At 46.8% G+C, this 22938-nt stretch overlaps 1 protein-coding gene and 1 non-coding gene across 2 annotated transcripts in view; both read left to right on the top strand.

The window, feature by feature from the left end:
• ETV6 (ETS variant transcription factor 6) overlaps positions 1 to 22938 on the top strand; it is a 205325-nt gene that overhangs the window by 38334 nt on the left and 144053 nt on the right. The window lies entirely within an intron of this gene.
• TRNAL-GAG (transfer RNA leucine (anticodon GAG)) lies at positions 8376 to 8453 on the top strand. The gene has a single exon. It is a non-coding gene; the product is annotated as a tRNA-Leu (tRNA).

Below are 22938 nucleotides of genomic sequence, written 5' to 3'. Positions count from 1 at the left end.
TATGCCACCCAGTGCCTGCAGCATCATAACCTAAATGGATGAAAGAATACTGAGCATCTTCTGCTCTGAATGTCTTGGAACGGAAGGGCAGATGGTGACCTCTAGTGTAATGGTCCTCCTCTGCCACTCGCTTTAGCAGAGCACTTAACAGTCATTGGAGAGGCAAAATGGGACACACCCCCATAATTAACAGGATTTGGGGAGCAGCGTTTAATGAGGGAGCGTGGCGGGTTTCCGTTTGAAGCCCTGTCGTGTCCTCGTCTCACCCCAGCTGTGCAACAGGTAATTGTAGCTGATCATCGGATTTGGTTTGGCTAATCTCTGAGTTGCAATCTCCATGCTCCCGCAACTTGGGCTGAGTTCCTTTCAAGCTATGGACATTCGTTTGGGGCTGGTGTTGTCAGTTCTTGGTGGTGGAGCCTTCCCTGGCCGTTTAGTGTCAGCTTGGGTACCAGCCCTTTCCCAAGCCTCCGCACTTGGGACTTTTGATAGCCGCTCAACCTTAACCTGCAAGCGTTGGCACAAGAAGCTTCATTTACTCCTCCAGATGAGGACCAAGCCAGGGGATTCTTTCTCTATTCAGTTGGCAACCTTAGCTGGGTCACAGAGAGACTGATTCTTTTATTTACTTATTTCATTTATCATCTGCCTGCCTTGTAAAGATCCCAAACAGATTGCATCATTGTAAGAACAGTGCAGGTTTAATGGTTGCACGAGACATTGTCTGGCTGTCTGAACTGAAGTGTCGGTGGATTGCGAAAGTTTGTTTTCAGATTCTTGCTTAGCCCAGTGGATGATAGAGGCCCCTGCCCCCTAGACTAATCCAGAGCTGTATGGCTAACATACAGTACCTCCTCCAAGGTGCTGAACTGCTACCTAGCATAGATCCACCTTGTACAGGTTACGACCCCCTGAATCCAGATGCTGCTGCTGAGCCATATCTGATGCTTCGAAAACCCACGTGGCCAGCAAAACCCAGAGGGGTTTTGAATTCCTGATGAGGTGCCATGCGTGGTGGGTCGGTGGGGGCATGATACATTGTGAAGGCCTGGAAGTCCAAACACTACCCAAAAAGTTGTGCAAGCCCCACACTGTTTCCTAGGTTGGCATTACTTCTTTGTTTGCCCTTGCCCAGTGGCTCACGTGCCAATGAGACACTGTTCAGAATGACTGAGCTGATTTTTAAAGAATTCCCTATTAGGCTTCTGAGCATTCATAGATCTGACTGTGGATGGGTTTTTTTGAACAAAGAGTCTGACCTGAGTGTTACTGAAACAGAGGTCCATAAGGGGAACTGCGATAGCAGCAAAATTCAGCAAAGCTCAAAAAATAATAACTGGATGTGGCCTGAAACATAACGTTGTGGCTCAAAGTCGTGTTGATATCAGATTGTTTCATCCCAGTGTTGAGTTGTAGCTTGATTATATGACAAGAACATTGTCATATACTTAATGGTTTAAACTTTGTGAGTTGGTCACCAGAGCTTTCTACCTGGCATATAATTGACTTCCTTGAGCATCGGGTGAAAATATCTGTATGCGCAGAAAAAAGGCATATCATGATAACACAAAATTCTGCGATATGTTTGGGGTCACTATAACCCCATAAGCCTAGATAAATAGTGCTTCCATTCTCCCATTCACTCCAGTGGGCTTAATAATGTTTTCATTAAGAAGAAATAAAGCTGGGACAAGGAGCTGAAACAGTGGGGCACAACTGACGCCTTTGTTCTTGATGAATGTACAAAGTAGTAGGGAATTGTTAAAGGTATGGTATGGTGCTTTCTTAAGGAGCCCCGTGATGCAGAGTGGTAAAGCTGCAGTACTGCAGTCCAAGCTCTCTGCTCACGACCTGAGTTCGATCCCGACGGAAGCTGGGTTCAGGTAGCCGGCTCAAGGTTGACTCAGCCTTCCATCCTTCCGAGGTCGGTAAAATGAGGACCCAGCTTGCTGGGGGGGTGGAGTGTAGATGACTGGGGAAGGCAATGGCAAACCACCCTGTAAAAAGTCTGCCATGAAAACGTGATGCGACGTCACTCCGGAATCAGAAATGACTGGTGCTTGCACAGGGGACTACCTTTACTTTTTTATAGTGCTCGCTGGGTGACCTTGGGCCGGTCATACATTCTCAGCCTCACCTCTGTGTGGCTAAAACAGAGGAGAGGAGAGTTATGTAAGCTGCTTTGGGTCCCCATTGTGAAGAAAGGTAGGAGCGTAAAGGAAGTACAAATGAAGTAACAATAAAAGGCCTGGTTTTCCCCCTAGGTCTTCTGGTGAACTATGCAAGCCCACTGGCAGAAGATCACATAGTCACATGAAGCTGCCTTATACCAAATCAAACCACTGGTCCATCACAGTCAATATTGTCTACTCAAACTGGCAGTGGCTCTCCAGGATCCCAGGCAGAGGACTTTCACATCACCTACGGCTAAATCCTTTAACTGGAGATTCTGGGGATTGAACTTGGGACCTTCTGCATGCCAAACAGATGTTCTGCCACTGAGCCACAGCACTTTACCTGTACCTTTACTGGCTTGAGCCTAAATCTTGCCAAAGCAGCGCGTCAGCAGCTTGCATCTGGAGATTCTCTTCCTGTGGTTTCAGGGCATCATAATGACGGTTGCATCATGCTCAGGAGTGGGCTCGGCAACCCAGTTTAATTAGCAGTGAAAGGGGGTCGCTTCAGACGCCAGTGCTGAGGGGCAATGGCAGAGTTCAAAGGCCTGCACTTGTCTGTGTTTGAGAGGAAGCAGCAAAAACAAACCAACACAAAAAAACCCCTGTGTTTTTTGGGATTGCTTCTTAAAATATAAAAGAGCCCTGTGGCGCAGAGTGTGAAAGCTGTAGTACTGCAGTCGTAAGCTCTGCTCACGACCTGAGTTCGATCCCCGGTGGAAGCTGGGTTTTCAGGTAGCCCGCTCGAGGTTGACTCAGCCTTCCATCCTTCTGAGGTCGGTAAAACGAGTACCCAGCTTGCTGGGGGGAAAGCGTAGATGACTGGGGAAGGCAATGGCAAACCACCCCGTAAAAAGTCTGCCATGAAAACGTTGTGAAAGCAACGTCACCCCAGAGTCAGAAACGACTGGTGCTTGCACAGGGCACCTTTCCTTTCCTCCTTAAAATATACCTGATGGCAACGATAGTGTTGTTATCAGCGCAGGTTCAAGAGTGCTTTCCTCTTTGTGTGCTGTCTCACCCACACCCCATTCTCGTTTCACACATGAAGCTGCCTTATACTGGATCAGACCACCAGTCCACGGAGGAATCAGTGGCAGTGGCTCTCCAGGGTCTCAGCAGAGGTCTTTCCCCTCACCTACCTATCATTTGAATTGGAGGTACTGGGGATTGAATCTGGGACTTTCTGCATGCCAAGCAGAGGCTCTCCCACTGAGCCACGGCCCCTCCCTTTTCCTTTAAAAGTAAAAATAAATGCCCCTTTGGGACGCTTACCAAATACAAAGGCCCACTTCAGTGTCAAAGTGGTTACTCATAAAGAACAGTCGCTCACTGTCTTGGTTTGTGCATAATGTTAGGTCAAGTCCCGACCAGTGCGCTCCCTCTTATTTTATTTATCACTGCTTTCTTCCATGAGACTTTAATTCCACTTCTCCAGAGCCCCGCTTAAGGCGGTTTGCAATTAAAATAGTTAATTATCAATAAAAAACAAACAAATAACCCATTAAAACAGCCCATGGGCATAAAAGCAAAACAAAATTATCCATAAAACAGGCACAGAAGCAGTAGCAGACCTTAAAACTTCTCCTTTGGCATGCTGTGATTTCCTGCCTTCCCTCACTGTGTTACCCAAAGGGGTGGTCTCCTAATATTTGGGGGGATATTAGCTCTTAAAGGAGACCTAAAGTTTAGCAAGAGGGGGGAGCAGCAAGATCTCCCCACCAAAGTTTATGGGGATTTTGCCTTTAGAGAACTCTCAAAAATAACCAGTCTGTTGCTTAACTAAGAGAAGTTGTTTTGTTGAAAGAAGTACTACACCAGGGGTGGCCAAACTTGCTTAATGTAAGAGCCACATAGAATAAACATCAGATGTTTGCAACCCACAAGATACGAATGTCAGCTTTTGATAGCTGCAAGACAGGAAGGAGGGAGGGAGGGGTGGAAAGAAAGCAACTTTAGCTTTAAATGCATTCTTTAAACTGCCAGCTGGCTTGACTTGGAGAAGTGATTTAAAGAGAGAAATACCTTCTCCAAGCCAGCCAACAGGGCAGTGGGGGCTTCAAGAGCCACAAAATATGTGTAAAAGAGCCACATGTGGCTCCTGAGCTGCAAACGTTGAGAGAATAAATGCATATTGGAAACACACATGCAAGTTGAAGAAATGCAGAGGTGAGAGGGGATAGAGGGAGGGGTTCAAGGGTGATAGCTACCTGTCCAGGGCAAGACTTCCAGCATCTTGAGTGTGTAGTTTGGATCTAGGAAAACACACAGACTAAACTCTCGGTGCTATTTTTATAGGAAAAAATGTGTCCCGAGGCAGAGTGACATGATTACCCCTTGGAACAATGTAATGATGGGGTTTTTGTTGTTCAGTCACACAGTCAAGTCCGACTCTTTGCAACCCCATGGACAAAGTCACGCCAAGCCCTCCTGTCTTCCACCATTTTCCGAAGTCTGCTCAAATTCTTGTTTGTTACATCTGTAACACTGTCCAGCCATCTCATCTCTTGCTGTCCCCTTCTTCTTTTGCGTTCTGTCTTTCCCAGCATCAGGATCTTCGCCAGGGAGTGCTCCCTTCTCATTTGGTGGCCAAAGTATTTGAGGTTCAGCTTCAGCATTTGACCTTCCAGTGAACAGTCTGGGTTGATATCCCTTAGGACTGACTGATTTGATCTTCTTGCAGTCCAAGAGACTCTCAAGAGTCTTCTCCAGCACCACAGTTCAAAAGCATCTATTCTAATGCGCTTGGCCTTCCTTATGGTCCAGCTCTCACAGCCATACATTACTACTGGGAATACCATCGCTTTGACTATACGGACTTTTGCTGGTAGGGTGATGTCTCTGCTTTTTATTATACTGCCCAGGTTCGCCATAGCTGTCCTCTCAAGGAGCAAATGTCTTTTAATTTCATGGCTATAGTCACCATCTGCAGTGATCTTGGATCCCAGAAATGTGAAGTCTGTCACTACTTCCATGTCTTCCCCTTCTATTTGCCAAGGTGTGATGGGGCCAGATGCCATGATCTTAGTTTTTTTGATGTTGAGTTTCAAGCCCACTTTTGTGCTCTCTTCTTCCATCCTCAGCAAGAGGTTCTTTAGGTCCTCCTCACTTTCTGCCATTAGAGTATTGTCATCTGCATATCTGAGGTTGTTGATGTTTTTCCCAGCAATCTTAATTCTGGTTTGTGCTTCATCCAGGCCAGCATTCCTCATGATGTACTCTGCATATAAATTAAATAAGCAGGGTGACAATATACATCCTTGTCAAACTCCTTTTCCTATTCTAAACCAATCAGTTCCATATCCCGTTCTGATAGTTGCTTCTTGACCCTTATACAGGTTTCTCAGGAGACATGTGAGGTGGTCTGGTACTCCCATCTCTTTAAGGACTTGCCACAGTTTGTGATCCACACAATCAAAGGCTTTAGCAATGAAGCAGAAATAGACGTTTTCTGATACTCCTGTGCTTTCTCCATAATCCATTGAATGTTGGCAATTTGATCTCTAGTTCCACTACCTCTCTGAAACCCAGCTTGAACTTCTGGTAGTTCCCGATCGACATACTGCTAAAGCCTAGCTTGTAGGATCTTTAACATGACCTTTCTGGCATGTGAAATGAGTGCAATGGTGCGATAGTTTGAACATTCCTTGGCATTACCCTTCTTTAGGATTGGATTATAAACCAATCTTTTCCAATCCTGTGGCCACTGTTGTTGACAAATTTGTCGACATAATGTGTGCATCACTTAATGATGGGGTTAGCGGAAGTAAAACAATGTATTGGGAAATGCTGGATGGAGTTCCCAGGAAAAGGCAAGGATGTTGTCTTATTTGCATGTGTGTAAATGGATGGGTTTCTGGGTGTAAACAGGAACTGTTAATGTTGCCAAGAAGGTAGGTTTGTTAATACGGGCTGATGATCCTTGATGGCTGGAGAGAAAAGGCTACCCCATTGTGGGAATGGCCTATTGATTAGGAAGGGTGGAACCAGGTGTTTGGGTTTGCAGTGGGGAGGAATTCTTTTCTTTCCTGTGGGCTCCATAATGCAGAGAAATACTACTTTGTTTTAGATGGGGGCAACCATTAGCCTGACAGATGCCCTATAGCCATCTCTCAAAATAACAAGTCAGACTTGTCCAGAACCATTTTGTTTTGGTTCTACTCCATTTTAGTCTTTAGTGCACCCTTCCAGGCCGCACTCTAGCTTATGCCTAAACCAGACATGGCCAGCACTTGTACATTGAGAGAACTGGAGTAGAAAGATGTTCAGGGGTGTCTTCTTCCCATTGTACCCTTTGCAGGGATACATGGGGGGGGGGGGGTCTTACAACTGGGTTTTGTCAAGGCCAAGAGCCCAAAGCTGCTCCAGAGTTGCTTCTCCAGGCTGTGTTTGATGCAGCTTCTGAATCAAGCTGTTGTTGAAAAAACAGTGAGCCGGTCGGCAATGTTCATGTTCCTGTGATGTAATCTTTGACATGGGGTAAGAAGCTTGAGGGCCCTGCCTTTCCACACCATAAAGGATTCCTATGGCAATAATTATTTTTGCAGTTTAATTAGCAGAAGGAAGCATCAGTTGTCCAAATCAGGTTGAAGGTTTCAAGCCTATTCTGAAATCAAGTTTGTACTGGGACTGGATGACATGTGGAGAAGCGGTTTCATTTTCTGTCGCCTGTCTAGTTTCCTGACCCCCCCAGACAGTCTCAGATGGTGGCAGAACTCTTTGCTCCACTGGAAAGCGTGCATGCAGCACTTCTGTAGATAGCTAACAATCAGTTTGTCCAAACTTTGGTAGGTTAAGCAATAGGTTGAGCCTAATAAGAATAACTAGTAAGAAATCACAAGCGCACCTTGAGGCCAGTATCATTGGATCCAAAGGCAGCCCCACCAAAGAGCTAAATTACCTGCATGAGGAAGAGGAAATTCCCACCGTGGAAGTTGATTTGTATGAAACCTTCTGTTTACCCTTGCTGGGTAAGTTTCCTGTAGGTGGTACTTAACCTGCTGGTTGAATTCATGTGTGCAAATTTGGAGTTCCTCAAAACTCTTTTGTCAGGCAGCATGGCAAGCAGAGATGTCCTCATCATTGGCTGATAAGAGGCAGGTTTTTTAAAAAAGCTAATCCTCAAAGGGAGAATCCAGCATGAAATAGTGGAATTGCAATTCATTAGCAAGTTGAAGCTAAGCAGGGTTGGCTCTGACCAGTGTTTGGAAGGGAGACCAGTAAGGAACACCAGGATTGCTGTGCAGAGGCAGGCAACGGCAAACCACCTTTTGCTTTGAAAACCCTTATGAGGTCACTACACCACTACTGCCAGCAAGGTGAAGACTAATTATCCACAAGTGGTATAGGGACCTGGGGTTCCTCTCTTGCAGTAGGTGCTGTTATCATGTATATCCTCAGCCTTAGGGATGTTAATTAGTTCAGCTGCAGTAGCGTAACTTCTTAACTGTATCTGTTCGTCTTGCCAATAGGTTTTACGTTCATCCTGCTAACAACCTTGTAGGGTGGCCCTTGTCTCTTGTTTTGAATCAGCCCTTCTGTTGCGAATAGAAAAGCACAGGGGTCGTTTTGTAGAAAAATAGGTAGTGGGGCTCATTAACGTATGATGACACCCCCCCAGCCAAAAGCAACCCAATGCAAAAAAGGAGAGCCCTGGGCAAGCGAGGCCTGCTTGGGCTGGCTAGAGATCCAGCCAGCTCAAGCAGGCCTTGCTCACCTGGGGCTCTCCTGGGCCATCCCGCCCCCCAGTCAAAAGGCTGGGAAGCCACCTGCCACCCAAAATCACATAAGACGTGGAGAAAGGGTCGTGCAGGCTTCTCCAGGGGTTAATGAGGGCTGCTGGGGGTGTGGCTATTCAGTGGACAAGGTAGGTGCGGAGGAAGAGGGGGAACCCTCAGAAAGGTTCAGGAGCTGTGCTCCTATGAGCTCCTGCTGAATCTGAGGTCTGGAAAAGCAGCAGCCGAATGGATATATGATGGTGGTGGAAAGTCAGCTCAGAAGTGACTTATAGTGACCCCTGGTGGGATTTTAAGGCAAGAGGTGTTCAGAGGTGATTTGCCATTGCCTGCCTCTGGGCCAGGAACCTAGTATTCCTTGGAAGACTCCCATCCAAATAATAACCAGAGCCAACCATGCTTAGCTTCTGAGATCAGGCCAGCCTGGGCTCTCCAGGTCAGGACAGTGGATGTGCACCCCAGTGTAGGGGATGGGACGATGGCTCAGTGGTAGAGCATCTGCTTGAGAAGCAGAAGGTCCCAGGTTCAATCCCTGGCATCTCCAAAAAAGGGTCCAGTCAAGTAGGTGTGAAAAACCTCAGCATGAGACCCTGGAGAGCCGCTGCCAGTCTGAGAAGACAATACTGACTTTGATGGACCAAGGGTCTGATTCAGTAGAAGGCAGCTTCATATGTTCATATGTATTTGATGAAATGAGCTCTGGCTCATGGGAGTGGTATAAATGGTGGCATAAACATTGTTAGCTGTCAAGGTATGCCGTTGGACTTCAGCTTTGCTTTGCTGCTCCAAACTAACACAGCTTCCCATCTGGAACTTTCCAAAGCTGCGATGGCCAAGCAAAACAAAGTTCCTACCAAGAGCCTGTCTTTGCTTGGCTCCTCTTGTTTCCTGAAGAAACATGCGTAGGTGGCTTTTGGGTCTTAGTGCAGTCCTATTTCTGATGAGGAAGGAATTGCAGGCACCGCGATGCAAAGAATTAACTCAGGGGCTTGACATGCCTTGTGTCCGACGTTGACCTGCTTAATTTCTGAGCATTGTTGAGAGTGATTATGAAGAACTGTTGGGGCGGAACCCTCCTGCTCTTTTGCAGTAGAACGGGCAGCTTTAGCAGGACCCTGGAGCTATGAAGGAGGATTCATCAAAAGCGACAGTCCTCCACCAACAGCAATTCAACCAGAACTTAAGTTTAGGTTTGGGGAAGCTCCAAAGCACCTTCTAGGCTTCAAGCGTAAGCACTCTGAAGTGGCCTAATCACCCTGATGAGGCCTAGATCTGTGCAAGAACATGTAGGATTGACATATTCCTTTGGCAAGCCTCCAGACATAGAAATAGGGACTGCCAACATTTTACTGGTCTCTGCTTCTGTGCCTCTTGACAGCAATTTCAGATGCAGTTATGTGATATTCCTTATTTGTATGTTGTGAGAAGCTTCATTGGTGATTTGTGAGCATCTCGCTGACAAGAAAGGGACAACAGAGGCAAGTCATTTTTTCTGGTCAGTTGTCAACCCCACTAGGGGTTACTGTGGGCAGCTGCATGTGACAGATAACTTAAGCATGAACTGAGATGCCAGGGTAGTGTTAGTGAAGAGTGAGGCTCTGTGGGGAGTCACATTCTGATCCTTGCTCAGCTCTCAAGGCTGTCAGAGGGGGCTGCCTACCTCATAGGATTGTTGTGATAAAATGAGATGGTATAGAATTACTGCAGTGAGCACCTCTGGCTTTACATTAGATTTTGGATTGAATGTTTTATGTTTGACCTATCCCTTTTCTTCATTTAAAAAAACACTACTTAAAAAAAACTTTTTAGGGCCTAGCAAAGACTCCTCTCCTGCAATAGGGAAAATGCAAAGCACTGTGGAAGGAAACCCCTCCCCAGGGAAAGGTGACCTCCCAAGAAGAGCTATCTAGTTAGATGCTTTTAGGTGAACTTAATATAAGCCAGCATGATACTGTGGTTAAGAGCAGGGGCCTCTAATCTGGTGGCCTGGGTTTGATTCCCCACTCCTCCACATGAAGCCTGCTGGGTGACCTTCGGCCAGTCACAGGGTGTGATCCCACGAGCAGATTGGCCCAAGGTAGCCACCCCTACCCTCCAGATCAGATGGGTGCGATCAAACGTGCACATTTGGCTTCCATGCTCCACCTGTCCCTACCTCGTGCTGAAACAACTCCCACATGGATTAAATGACTACCGGCAAATTCCAGTGACTACCTTGGTGAAGCACTTCCATGGCGGGTTTCTGGGCATCTGATCACCCGGGTGCACCATGGAAACGCATGAGTGGTGTGATCATTCCACTCAGTTTCTGGCGTGCCCTCCCCCTTCCTCATTCTGATGTGTACTTCAGTACCCCCATAGGATGTGGCCAGGCATGTGTATGTGCTTGTCTGCTTCTGAGCATGCACAGCTGGACTTAAAAAAAAAATAAACCAACCCAACGGCGGGTCTGCAGTTGCAACACCTTAGCAGTGTGAGCGACCAACCATAGGCCCACAGCACTATCATGCTGGCTTAGGGGCCACTGTCTGATTGACAGAAACCGCCCCAAATTCAAGCGGCTTATTGAAAGCCAAGATACTGCCATTGCAGCCTGCCTGTCTGACTGCACTCCCAGTTCTCTAAGAGCTCTCTCAGCCCTGCCTTCCTCACAAGGTGCCTATTGTGGGGAGTGGAAGGAAAGGTGGATTGTAAACTTCTTTGAGACTCCTTAAGGTAGAGAAAAGTGGGTTATAAAAAACCAATTCTTCTTCAATATCACTCCAGCGGGAGAAAAAAAAAAAGACTGAGGGCGTTTTCGCACTCACGTTCAGCCAGCGCGACCCCCCTCTTCACCGCGCAGGATCTGCGCGGATTTCACACTAAATGCCGCGGAGCAGCCGGAAGAGCCGGAAACTCCCGTCGCAAAAGCCGCGCAAACGGAAACTGCTTTTTGGCGGTTTACGTTTGAGCGGCTTTTGCGCCGGGAGTTTCCGGCACAAAAGGCTGCTCCGCGGCATTTAGTGCGAAATCCGCGCAGATCCTGCGCGGTGAAGAGGGGGGTCGCGCCGGCTGAAGGTGAGTGCAAAAACGCCCTGACTGTTCTTCTCCCTGTGTTAATATATGGCTTCCTCCTTGATCTCTCTCTCCCTGAGCCTTGTGACTTTTGATTAATTACATTTTAACAGAACCATACTTGGAGCAGGGCCTGGGCTGAAGGGCCAGTAGTGTTGGCACTGCCCACAGACTCCTTGCTGAACAGAGAGTCGAGCTAAGGGCTCTCTCACTCCATCTTCCTCAGCGTGAGCCAGACTTTACCACTACATGCCATGTGGACTTCTTACTGCCATGCCTAATTGAGGACCTTTTTCTTAGAATCCCAAGCATAAGATTCTCTGTTTGCATTGCTGCCACAAACTGAGTCAGCAGTCGCTGCTGGTCCAGATTCCGTCAGTGTATGTTTGCCCCATCACTTGACACTTAGTTTGAACCTCATTTGCCCCAATGGAACCCACTCATCCAGGTTGGTTCCTTTTGGAGCTCTTCATGCTCTGCTTTAGTTCTCTGCCACCTAATCTGGTGTTATCTGCAGATTTAGCCACTTAGTGCTCACACCGTCTATGAAAAGTTAAACAGCACAAGTCCCAGTAGTGATACCTGTGGAACCCACTGCTTTCCTTCATTGTGGGAGCTGTCCAGTTTATTCATACCTCCTGTTGTCTTTTGTCTAACCTGTTTCTAATCTATGAGGAGACCCATTCTCTTATCCCATTACTGTTATGTTTACTCAGGAGCCTTTTCGACTTTGTCAAAGCTTTCTGGAACCTTATCTGAACATTTGTTAACCTCCTAAAGACCTTCAGAAGGTTGATGAGACAACAGGTCTCATGCTGGTTCTTCCATAACTAGACTTTTCTGTCTGTGTGCGTAATAATTCCACCTTTAATCACTGATTCCTCCAATTTACCCAGAAGATACAATAGAACATATGTGATACTGCCTCTTATGCTTTAGACCTCTGGTCCTCCAAGATCAGTATTGCCTAACTCAGACTGGCAGTGGCTCTCAGAAGGTCAGGCACAGTCTTTGGCATCACCTACTCCCTTGTCATTTTGACTGGAGGTGCCAGGGACTGGACATGGGACCTTCTGCATGCAGAGCAGTGGTCAATAATTTTGTGGATCTCCTCTGAGGTTATGTTTTCTATTTCTCTGGGCTCTGGAAAGGGAACTTTGTTTTACCAAGTTGCATATTTTTGTTAGGAGATTAACAGTCTCACATTTGAATTCTTTGAGAGCTTTCTGCTATATGCCATCCAAACGCAGTGACTTGTAAGCTTTTTAATTGGGCCATTAGCCCTGCACCCTCATCTCTTATCAACTCTGTTTAGGTCTGCTCTTCTGACATCTTTCCCAATAAGACAGCTTTGGCATAGGTAACTATCCCTCATTTTTTTCAGTGAAAACTGAGGCAAAGAGCTCATTCAAGTTTTCTTTGCAGTGTGTCTAGCAGGTCTTTAGCTCCTTTGTCATTCAAGGGCCCAGCTGCCTCCCTGGCCAGTTTCTGGCTACTATTAAATAAATTGTTATTGGTTATCTTCAGGGCTTTTTTCCCTGGAAAAAGAGGTGCCGGAACTCTCCAGCGGGAAATGAAGGAGAAACACACAGGTGCCCATCATGAACTTTTAAACATTTTTTTGAGAATTTTGTTTTCGCAAAGAGGTTCTGGAACTCCATTCTGCCATGTTCTCCCAGAAAAAAAGCCCTGGTTATCTTAATTTTTTTAGCAATATTTTCCTTTTTGCTTCCTTTAGTAGCACCTTTCATATTGCTTTACCAGAGCTGGTGTTCTTCCTTGTTCATACAACTGGGCAAGTCTTCCCTCTTTTCTTTTCTGAAAAGGATTCTTTGAGATCTTCAGCTTTGCTCATCATCCGCTCTGGCATCCTCTCAGACTTGGGGGTCCTCTCCTAATTCTATCTGAGCCTTTTTGTGGATTTCAGTCATCTCCAATCCTTCTGAAAGGCCCTGGCCCTGTTTTTTCAAGGTTGCTTTGAGTAAGCCTTTCATTTGAGAAATTTTTCTCTTCTGAGATCAAATGTGGTTGCAAGGGATTCCTGGGCAGACTTCCATTCACATAAATACTGGACTTAATAGCACTGGGAGCACTTGGATATTAAGTGCCAGCAGACCAGCTCCTTTGAAGTAGAGATTGTCTTTTTTTGTACTAGGTCAGTTGTCTTGTCCTGTCATGATCTTAAGTACCTGCTGAAGCTGAACCCTTCTGCCGAGCACAACTCTTTCATCCCCACGCTGAAAGTCTGAGTCTCTGCTTGTCTCATGGGCCCTGTGTGCGGAACAGGCAGTTTTGCTGAGAACCCAACTTTGGGCTGTACTTTCCTGTCTGCTGCCCTAAATATGTTCCTTCAGGAGCACTCGACTACTCTTCGTAGTGCCGCTGGGGCTGACGTGTGCCACGACAGCTAGTTCCTCCTAGATGCTACCCACAAGCTTATTAACCTAAATCTCTGCATCAAGCAGGTGAGTCACCGTGTGGTGAGAACATCAGCAGACTCATCCCTGCCTAAGGTGGTCCAATTTTAAATCACCTAGAAAAGAGGCTGATTTAAATTGAGATATCCATTAATACATTGTCCCATAATATGCAAATGCTATCCTCAAAACATGTTACTTTGCAACTCAATCCAGCATTTGCAGTCTTTGGGGGGTTGTACTTTCCATAATTTTTAGATAATTTGATGATTCCTAATTTTAGAAAATAGCACATAATAAGATTATTAAATGGATAATTTTGCTTATTATCTGTGTCGTATAGCACTATTTTAGGAAAGTTAACTAGAAGTGAATTGCACACAGTTTATTAAACGAAGTAATCTCCAGTGTTGCATAAATCAGTGGTTCACATATGCAAGAGCTGTCTGAGTTCCCAGGACTAGACTATTTATTTTTGGATTTTATTAACTCGTACCAGACAAGTCATCCCAGTAGTAAAGGCTGGCAGACAAGACTTCATCCTCCCCCACTCTCGCTGTCATTCCTAGCTTGAAACAGAAATATAAGTTTTCCTGCTTGATTTTCTGAACTTGGGATGAATCTTGCCAAACAGTGAGAAAATGCAGCGTCTGCAGAGAGGAAGCTTCAACTGCAAAAAGCTGGCTTGGCAGCTGAAGGAACATTGGCTAAAGACTCCTGCCTTACGATATCTATCACTTCAGGGAAGTGTTCAGGGCATCAGCAGCAGATATGTGCGGCTGAAATGATCGTCCTCCAGTCCTGAAATGTTATATGGCTGGATTAAGCCCAACAGGGTTATGGGATTCCTGAGTCACGGTAGCAGCCTGTTCAGAAGTCTACCCTTACCTCTTATCTCTTTGGGGTTGCAAGAAGATAAAGCAGAGCTAGTGCCCGATCTTTCTGCTTCCTTCTTTGTTGCTTACAGTTTAACTTTGCTGGTAGGCATTTCTCTTCTCCAGTGTCTCTCTATGTGCCTTCTAGAGTTTAGCAGCCTCAGCACTGAACTTTCTGAAGTTTGTCCAAGACTATGGATGTATGCTTTGGTGTCTGAGCTGATCTGCTTTTCTCTTTAATTCAACGTTGGATATGTAGGATGAGAGAGTTTCATGTGTTTTGTTATCATTATGAAAATAGGGGGAGAGAAAGCTGCATGCCATACCTGTACCTCAATCTTGCCAAATCTCAGACTCTAAGCAGGGCAGGTAGGAAGGGAGTCCATCAAGGAAGCCTCTGTGGAGGAAGGCAATGGCAAACCACCTCTCCTTCTCCCCTTCCTGGGGTTGCCACAAGTTGGCTGCAACTTGATGGCACAGTGCACACATGAGGATAGGCCAGTTCCTTACTAAATTTTTTGGGGAAACTACCAACCACTGGATTCCTCAATGCACTGAGAAAGAACTAATTTGGGTTCTTTGGCTTTCTGCAGTGAAACTGAAGCAAAATAATTGTCACAGAAGTATTTTGCAACTTTCTGCAATGTTTTCTTGTATTCTTGGAGAAGTACTTTACGTCTTCAGCTGTACGGTGCATTAAATGGGTACTACAGCTGTCTGTTGTTATGTCTTCAGCTTTCTTCATTTCCTTCTTCTGGATATCGACTCATCTTTGCTAAGCTTGCACTGTTGTGGGTGACACAACAGTTCTTAGGGATGCTTAAAGCTGTTATCCCAAGAGACTTTTGAAAACTTAAAATCTGTCCCTGGCAAGTTTATAAAAAGCTGCTGTTCTGTCTTAATGGTTTGTATTTGGGTTTCCAGAGCCAGGTTGGGAAATAACTGGATGGAGCCAGGGGTGGGGAGGACTGGGGGAGGGGAAGGACCTCAGTAGGGTCTATTGCCACAGGGTCTACCCTCCAAAGCAGCCATTTTCTCCAGGGGAACTGATCTTGGTCGTCTGGAGATCAGTTGGAATCGTGGGAGATTTCCAGATGCTACCTGAAGGCCTGCCACTGTAGTTTGTATATCTTGTAATGTAGATTGTTCTGAGGATTTATTTTTCAATACAAAGGTGGGGTGTAAATGTTCTAATAATCTCAAAAAACTTGTGGATCTACCCAAGCACACAGCAGATTCTGGACCACATCAGACAGTGATCCTGTCATCTGCAAGCCAAGACAGTAATGCCAGATTTGAGAAACAAGAAGGCCTCTGGAGCCTCTGCCTTAGCCTTCTCTCAGCCATGGAACCTGGGTTAAATTCTACCAGCAGTCGTTTTGTAGAAAAATACGTGGTGGAGCTCATCCAGGATTGTTATGCAGCTGCATCTACTATTCAGTGGACAAGATGGGAAGGAGGGGGTGGAACTCTCAGAAAGGTTCAGGAGCTGCGCTCCTGTGAGCTCCTGCTGAATCCAAGGCCTGGGTTCTACTATAACTGAGTCCTTACTCCGTTGTCTGTTTAGAGTTTACTTGATTTGCTGTGTTACTTTAGGGCAGACTTGTAGATAAAAGACAAACACCCGTTTAGAATGTCATACACCCCAAATGAATGTCACACTCCCTCCAGCCTCTTTGAGAGCCAGTTTGGTGTAGTGGTTAAGTGTGCGGACTCTTATCTGGGAGAACCAGGTTTGATTCCCCACTCCTGCTGGCATGGCCTTGGGTCAGCCATAGCTCTGGCAGAGGTTGTCCTGGAAAGGGCAGCTGCTGTGAGAGCCCTCTCAGCCCCACCCACCTCACAGGGTGTCTGTTGTGGGGGAGGAAGGTAAAGGAGATTGTGAGCCGCTCTGAGACTCTTCGGAGTGGAGGGCGGGATATAAATCCAATATCATCATCATCATCATCTTCTTCTTCTTCTTCTTCTTCTTCTTCTTCTTCTTCTTCTTCTTCTTCTTCTTCTTCTTCTTCTTCTTCTTCTTCTTCTTCTTCTTCTTCTTCTTCTTCTTCTTCTTCTTCTTCTTCTCGTCTAAAACAGTCTCCAACAGCTCCATGAGGTTGAGATGGACATTAATTTACATTTTCAGATATTTGCTCAATATACTGTGAACAGCACTAATAGTCTGGCTTCTCTTTCTCTCTCATGCTAAAATTTGGTCACTGTTTTGTCGATATGTGGTCAGAGCAAACAGACTTTCCAAGAACAAGTGGGGATACTGGAGCATTTGATAAGCTGGAGGTGCTGAAGAGTGACTTCAAGCCATCTAGACTTAATCTGTCAACCTGAGCCGGTCAGAACAGCAGTGCTGCACAGCTTATTGGAGAGCCAGCAGGGTGTACCAGTCACAGTGTCAGACTAGGAACTGGGAGCCCCAGATTCAAATCCCCGCATTGTCATGGAAGCCTACTGAGTGACCTTGAGCCAGTTACACTCAGCTGAGCCGGCTTCACAAGGTTGTTGTAAGGGTTAAATGGAGGGGAGAACAATGTAAGACATTTTGGGTGGAAGGCAAGGTATAAACAAACCATCAGTGATGGTTAAAGTAGAGAGAGACACACAAACATACCAAGTACTTAACTTGGAATTAACAAATGCTGTATGCAGTGAGCATACACAGAATTTAAATGAAAGTAGTAAAATAGGCAGGTTTCAAAATAACTTCTTGGACAGCTGCTTTCACAACAGCTGGATAACGTACTTCCTTGCAGCTTGCCTCCTTCTTTTAAGTGAGAGGAGAATCCCCACTGATTCCTTTTTCTCTTTTGCCTCCTTTGCAGTAGGTTTTATGGGCTGGCAGCAGAGGCCAGAGTTGGCTCATGCACTGAGACTGGAACCCGGATTCCTTTCCGGCACCCTCTCCCCAGGAGCATACAGAGCTGAGCTTTCCAGCTGGCATCTTGCTTGAGACAATAGCTTCCCATCAGCTTTTGCAACCTGCACTAATAAACGACTCCCTCTTTGTTTTTCTGTTATCCTGGCTCGCGACAGGATTCTGAGGGGAGAGGGCTGTCAGGAGCCAATGCAACCAGCTTGGCAGGTCTTGCTCAAGTTGGAATCCTGCCGCGAGGCTCGGTGAGCCTTTGACAGCTTGCGATCACTGCATTGAGAGAGGGGGAAAGTTCTTGGGCCACACTGACTGAACACACATGCACACAAGGGAAAAGGCTTAAGTGCTTGGTGCCCATGGTCTTCTTTGGAGTCATGGGGCCCACTGCCTGAAGCAGAAGTACAGACTTTATATTAATCTATAGTCTGGTAATAACTCTTCCGAGACTTAACCTATGGCCCATGCCAGTCAGCAGCTGCCAGGACGGGATTGGGACCAGAGTCCATTGCACACTAAGGTGTGAGCTGGTGCTGGAAGTTGGATACTTGGAGGCAGAGGCGGGAGGGTGAGCTTATCCCACCTCTTCTCCTTTCAGGGGAAGGAGTCACGTCTCAGGGATAATTGGATGAGCAAGAATTTTCTTCTCAGCTTGAAAGTTTCTGCAGTTGGTCTTGTCTCCATGTTAACCTGGCTTCCCTCTGAGCCATCCAGCACAGCAGCAGACTGGGAGGGGAGTATGTATGGCGGGAAAACGGAGGACAAAAAGGCAGGAAGAAAGGGGGGGGTGAGCGCCACACCAGAATCCAGCGGATAGCCCGGTGGAGGAGGGGGGAAGCCCTGATGTGGAATCATGTATGCCACGCCCCTTGTCTGGAGGAACCAATAGGCTGCTTGGAGGTGGGGCATTGGAAGTATTCTAGGAAACAGAAGAAAAACCATTTCTTCTCCCTCTGCTTTGCAACCCTCAGTGCCTCACGGCCCTTCAAATGGGTTTATCCTTTCAGGCATTGTAGCCCAGGGGTTGAGTCCCCCTGCTGGTGCGGAACCGATCCTGCTAGGCAGGGCTTTTCTTGTAGCAGGAACTCCTTTGTGCATTAGGCCACCCCACCCCCTCTATAGCCAATCCTCCAATAGCTTACAGGGCTATTCTTACAGGGCCTATTGAAGGATTGGCTACATCAGGGGGGTGTAGCCTAATATGCAAAGGAGGAAAGGAAAGGATAGGTCTCCTGTGCAAGCACCAGTCGTTTCCAACTCTGGGGTGACGTTGCTTTCACAACGTTTTCACGGCAGACTTTTTACGGGGTGGTTTGCCATTGCCTTCCCCAGTCTTTTACACTTTCCCTCCAGCAAGCTGGGTACTCATTTTACCGACCTCGGAAAGATGGAAGGCTGCGTCAACCTGGAGCCGGCTACCTGAAAACCCAGCTTCCACCGGGGATCGAACTCAGGTCATGAGCAGAGCTTAGGACTGCAGTACTGCAGCTTTAACACTCTGCGCCATGGGGCTCTTATGCAAAGGAGTCCCTGCTACAAAAAAAGCCTTGCTGCTTTTAAAACGGATAAAAGGAAGTACTTCTTCGCCCAAAGGGTGATTAACATGTGGAATTCACTGCCACAGGAGGTGGTGGCGGCCACAAGCATGGCTACCTTCAAGAGGGGTTTAGATAAAAATATGGAACAGAGGTCCATCAGTGGCTATTAGCCACAGTGTGTGTGTGTGTGTGTGTGTATAAATTTTTTTGGGGCACTGTGTGACACAGAGTGTTGGACTGGATGGGCCATTGGCCTGATCCAACATGGCTTCTCTTATGTTCTTATGTGACACAGAGTGTTGGACTGGATGGGCCATTGGCCTGATCCAACATGGCTTCTCTTATGTTCTTATGTGACACAGAGTGTTGGACTGGATGGGCCATTGGCCTGATCCAACATGGCTTCTCTTATGTTCTTATGTGACACAGAGTGTTGGACTGGATGGGCCATTGGCCTGATCCAACATGGCTTCTCTTATGTTCTTATGTGACACAGAGTGTTGGACTGGATGGGCCATTGGCCTGATCCAACATGGCTTCTCTTATGTTCTTATGACACAAGCCCCTGTGGATCCTGCTTTGTTCTTTTTCTCATTGCGGCAGAGCTGCTGCAGGAAAGCAAAGGGGATCCCTCCTGCTGTTAGGATGCACACTGAGAGGAATGGACTATGACGGGGTGAGAAGCCCTCCTTGGCTCAGACTCTTGGTGACTTCCTCTCTGTGGGTCACTTCCTGGCGCTCAACTTGCATTTCCTGTTCCCAGCTCTGTCGGTCTGCTGTTCACAAAGTCCTTGGCTTGACACCAGTGAGATCATTGCTTTGGCATCTCTTTTTTCTTTTTGGGGGGAAGGACCGTGGCTCAGTGATAGAGCATCTGCTTGGCATGCAGAAGGTCCCAGGTTCAATCCCCGGCATCTCCAGTGAAATGAACCAGGCAGTCACTGATGTGAAAGATCTCTATCTGACCCTGAAGAGCCACTTTACCACAGTTCTGTCTCCTAATAAAAACTGGCCTTTTGGAGTGGTGTATTTTTGGCATGTCTCCTGGGTATCTGCTGCCATATGGCAGGGCCACTGACTCTTAACTGCCTGGATGGAGCCCAGATATGCTCCGCACCTTGGCCCACGTGCCTGAGGCCTAGCTGAACAGTAAAAAGACGGCAAGTGCTCCAGGAGTTTCAGGTGTAGAGCCCTTCCATGTTCCCTCCAGTCTATAAGTTCGGAGGTGGTTTGCCATTGTCTTCCTCTGAGTAGTGATCTTGGAATTCCTTGGTGGTCTCCCATCCAAATATGAATCTGGGTCAACCCTGCTTAGCTTCCAAGATCTGGCAAGATTGGGCTAGCCGGGGCCATCCTAGTCAAGCAGTATATCTCTCTGTAAAGACTAAGCCAACTGAGCAAAGGGCGAAAAAAAAAAGGGACAAAGAAGCTCCAGCAGCTCCAAAATGAATGTTCTGCCAAGGTTGGAAGCAGGCAGGCTAAAAGGAAGTGGAAAGATCAGGACACGATGACCAGCTGAGAACTTCAAGGAAAGAGATGAAAAAGGAGTTCGGGGAAGCAAAAAATCTCATGTAGAACTGGGCGTTGTCTCATTTGGCCCCGGGAATCATCATTCAATGTGAGGTTTACGGTTAGCAGCAGAATTCATTATTTTCCAGAAGGCTCTTGTCCTCCTGGCCAGCTTCTTGCAAATTACACAAAGCAAATTAGGCAGGGTCCTGGCCAAGGCAATTATGCAGTGTGCAGCTGCCTTGAGTTTCATTTGTTCCCTGGGTGCAGAAGCCCTCCAAGGTGGTAGAGCCACAAGATAAAAATGGCTTCATGGACTATAAATAGGGAAATAATGTACTTGCAGAATTTCCAAAGGAGGGTGTTTGGTTCCTTGGAAAGGTTGGTTGGGATAGGAGGCCCAGGGGATGGGGAAGTTCAGAGGCTGGCATTGCCACTTCCTGGGTCTGTCTTATCGCAGCTCTGCCAAAATTAAGGTGGTTGTGCAATTGCGATAAAATCCTGGGTCCCTGATCAGAGTGTGTTGTAGGATAACGTTGCCCTTTCCCAAACCCCACAGTGAAAGCAGACAAACGAGTGGGATGGTTTGTACCTCGCAAGAGGTTACAAATGAGTTTGGAGATCCAGGTGCCAGTGTTTGAATGAAGAGGGACTGTGGCAGTGATAGCTCCATCTTCAAAGTCTCCTTCTTGCTGAGCCTGATGGGGAATTTGCTGTGGAGGCCAATTCGGTCTTACGGTGGGTGTAAGAGTCAGCATGAAATAATGAATGACCCTGGCCTTTGAATCTGGCTCCTTGGGGCCAGAAGTTGTACAGAAGACTGGCTGAAAGAGGAGGTTGGCTGTTTTAGGGTTTTTAGCCCTTCAATATTGCATTTGGGATTTTTCCAGGGCAGTGGTGTCCCAGTGGTTTTCCAGGGCATTTAATCCCTAAATAACCTGTCTGCTGAGGAGCCAATCTGGGCAGTGGAGGATTCTGGGGAATATTCTGAGGTGCATATGTTATTCTAGGAAGGTGTCCCACGTGGCTGAGAATTTATCCTCAGCTGTGTGCATTGTGCTGTGGCCGATTAATCCTTTGTACCAAGATGTATTCTTGAGGCGCACATAATGCTGCCTTCTCCAGGGATAGACCATTGCTCAGCATGGTCCACTATAGTCTATTCTGACTGACAGTGGCTTTCCAGAGTCTTGGACAGAGACCTTTTTGATTTTGGTACCTGTGATCTTTTAGCTGGAAATGTCAGGGATTAAATCTTGGCACTTCTGCTCCTTATCCCCCCCCCCCCCCAGTGAGTTCTAGCATTGAGCTTCAAAGATTCCCCACAAGGGAGAAGTAGCTGTTTGAAAAACAACAACTTGGAGTTAAGGATTGCTTAATTCTTCCAAGCAGAAGCATCGTGTGCTACATTCTTGGTGGCGAAATGGTTGCAAGAGGCGGATGTCTTCCTCCCAGCATGTAGCAGGGGCGACTCGCCAGGCAGCGTGTTGCAAGTGTTGTCTGATGTCTCTAAATCTCAGTTCCCTGCTGTCCAGGACTCTTTCCCGTGTTAAATTATACAACGCAGGCTCCCATTTTCAACTTTGGCTGCTTTAAAAAAAAAAGTGTTTGGACTTTCTCATAAGCACTGATAAGCAGAGTGAAGCCAATATAGCTGCTGTTTGTTTATCTGCTAGTTTATATTGATGAACTGCTCTCCCAGTGGTAGGAGCATGGAATGAAAGTGAGCTGCGGTGTTGCTCATCGTGCCACAAGAGCATTCCTGCTTGACCCTCCAGTTCCAGGGTGTTTCGACATGGGAGGGAGTGTGCCATTCCTCAGTTTTGCAATGCAGGCTTAAATTGCCATAATAGTGGCTGAGGTCACGAAGGCACAGAGCATGATGGTCTTTTCTGCTGGATGCGTGTCTGTGCATGAACATTTGGAAGGCTGTTTCCTTGCAAAGACTGCAGGTTCCAAAACAACAGCAACACCACAGTTCCTTTCTTACCTATGCCAGTGTGAATGGAGAAGAATGTGGATGGCTATCTGAGGACATGCAAATACGTGGAATGTTGCTATGGGAGATCTCATCTTCTCTCAGGTCTTCCGTTACTACTCAGTTTTGCTTTTTAAAAAGTTTGGAAGAGGGGAGTAAATATTTGTGCTTGATGGCAAGGAAGGCAATGTTTTGTTTTTGTTTTTGCAGTGCCCTTGACCTCTGCTGCCATTCCGTTAACAGTGCTGTAGTCTGAGTTACAAAATCATCATTGACTAGTCACTTGAGCTTTTTAAGTTTTCATTGACAGTTCTGGATCAGTAAGCTGAATAGGGTTGCCAGATCTGTGTTGGGAAATACCTGGAAAGTTTAGGGAGCGAATCCAGGGGTTTGGGAGTAGAGGGGCCTCAGCATGGTACAATGCCGTAGAGTCCACCCTTCAAAACAGCTATTTTCTCCAGGGGAGCTGGTCTCTGCCAGGTGGAGATCAGCTGTAAAAGCAGGAGATCTCCAGGCCCCACCTGGAGGCTGGCAACCCTGAAGCTGAATCTCTAGATAGATCAAGATAGGTAGCTGTGTTAGTCTGTCTGTAAATACTTTGGCCACCAAATGAGAAGGGAGCACTCACTGGAGAAGATCCTGATGCTGGGAAAGACAGAAGGCAAAAGAAGAAGGGGATGGCAAAAGATGAGATGTCTGGACAGCGTTACTGATGTAACTAACACAGATTTAAGCAGAGGATGATGAAAGACAGGAGGGCCTGGTGTGACTTTGTCCATGGGGTCGTAAAGG

Source organism: Heteronotia binoei, chromosome 14 (assembly GCF_032191835.1).
Source record: "Heteronotia binoei isolate CCM8104 ecotype False Entrance Well chromosome 14, APGP_CSIRO_Hbin_v1, whole genome shotgun sequence".
In the NCBI taxonomy this organism is placed as follows: domain Eukaryota; kingdom Metazoa; phylum Chordata; class Lepidosauria; order Squamata; family Gekkonidae; genus Heteronotia; species Heteronotia binoei.
Note: the sequence above shows the minus strand (reverse complement) of the source record. Positions and strands in the feature narration are given on the sequence as shown.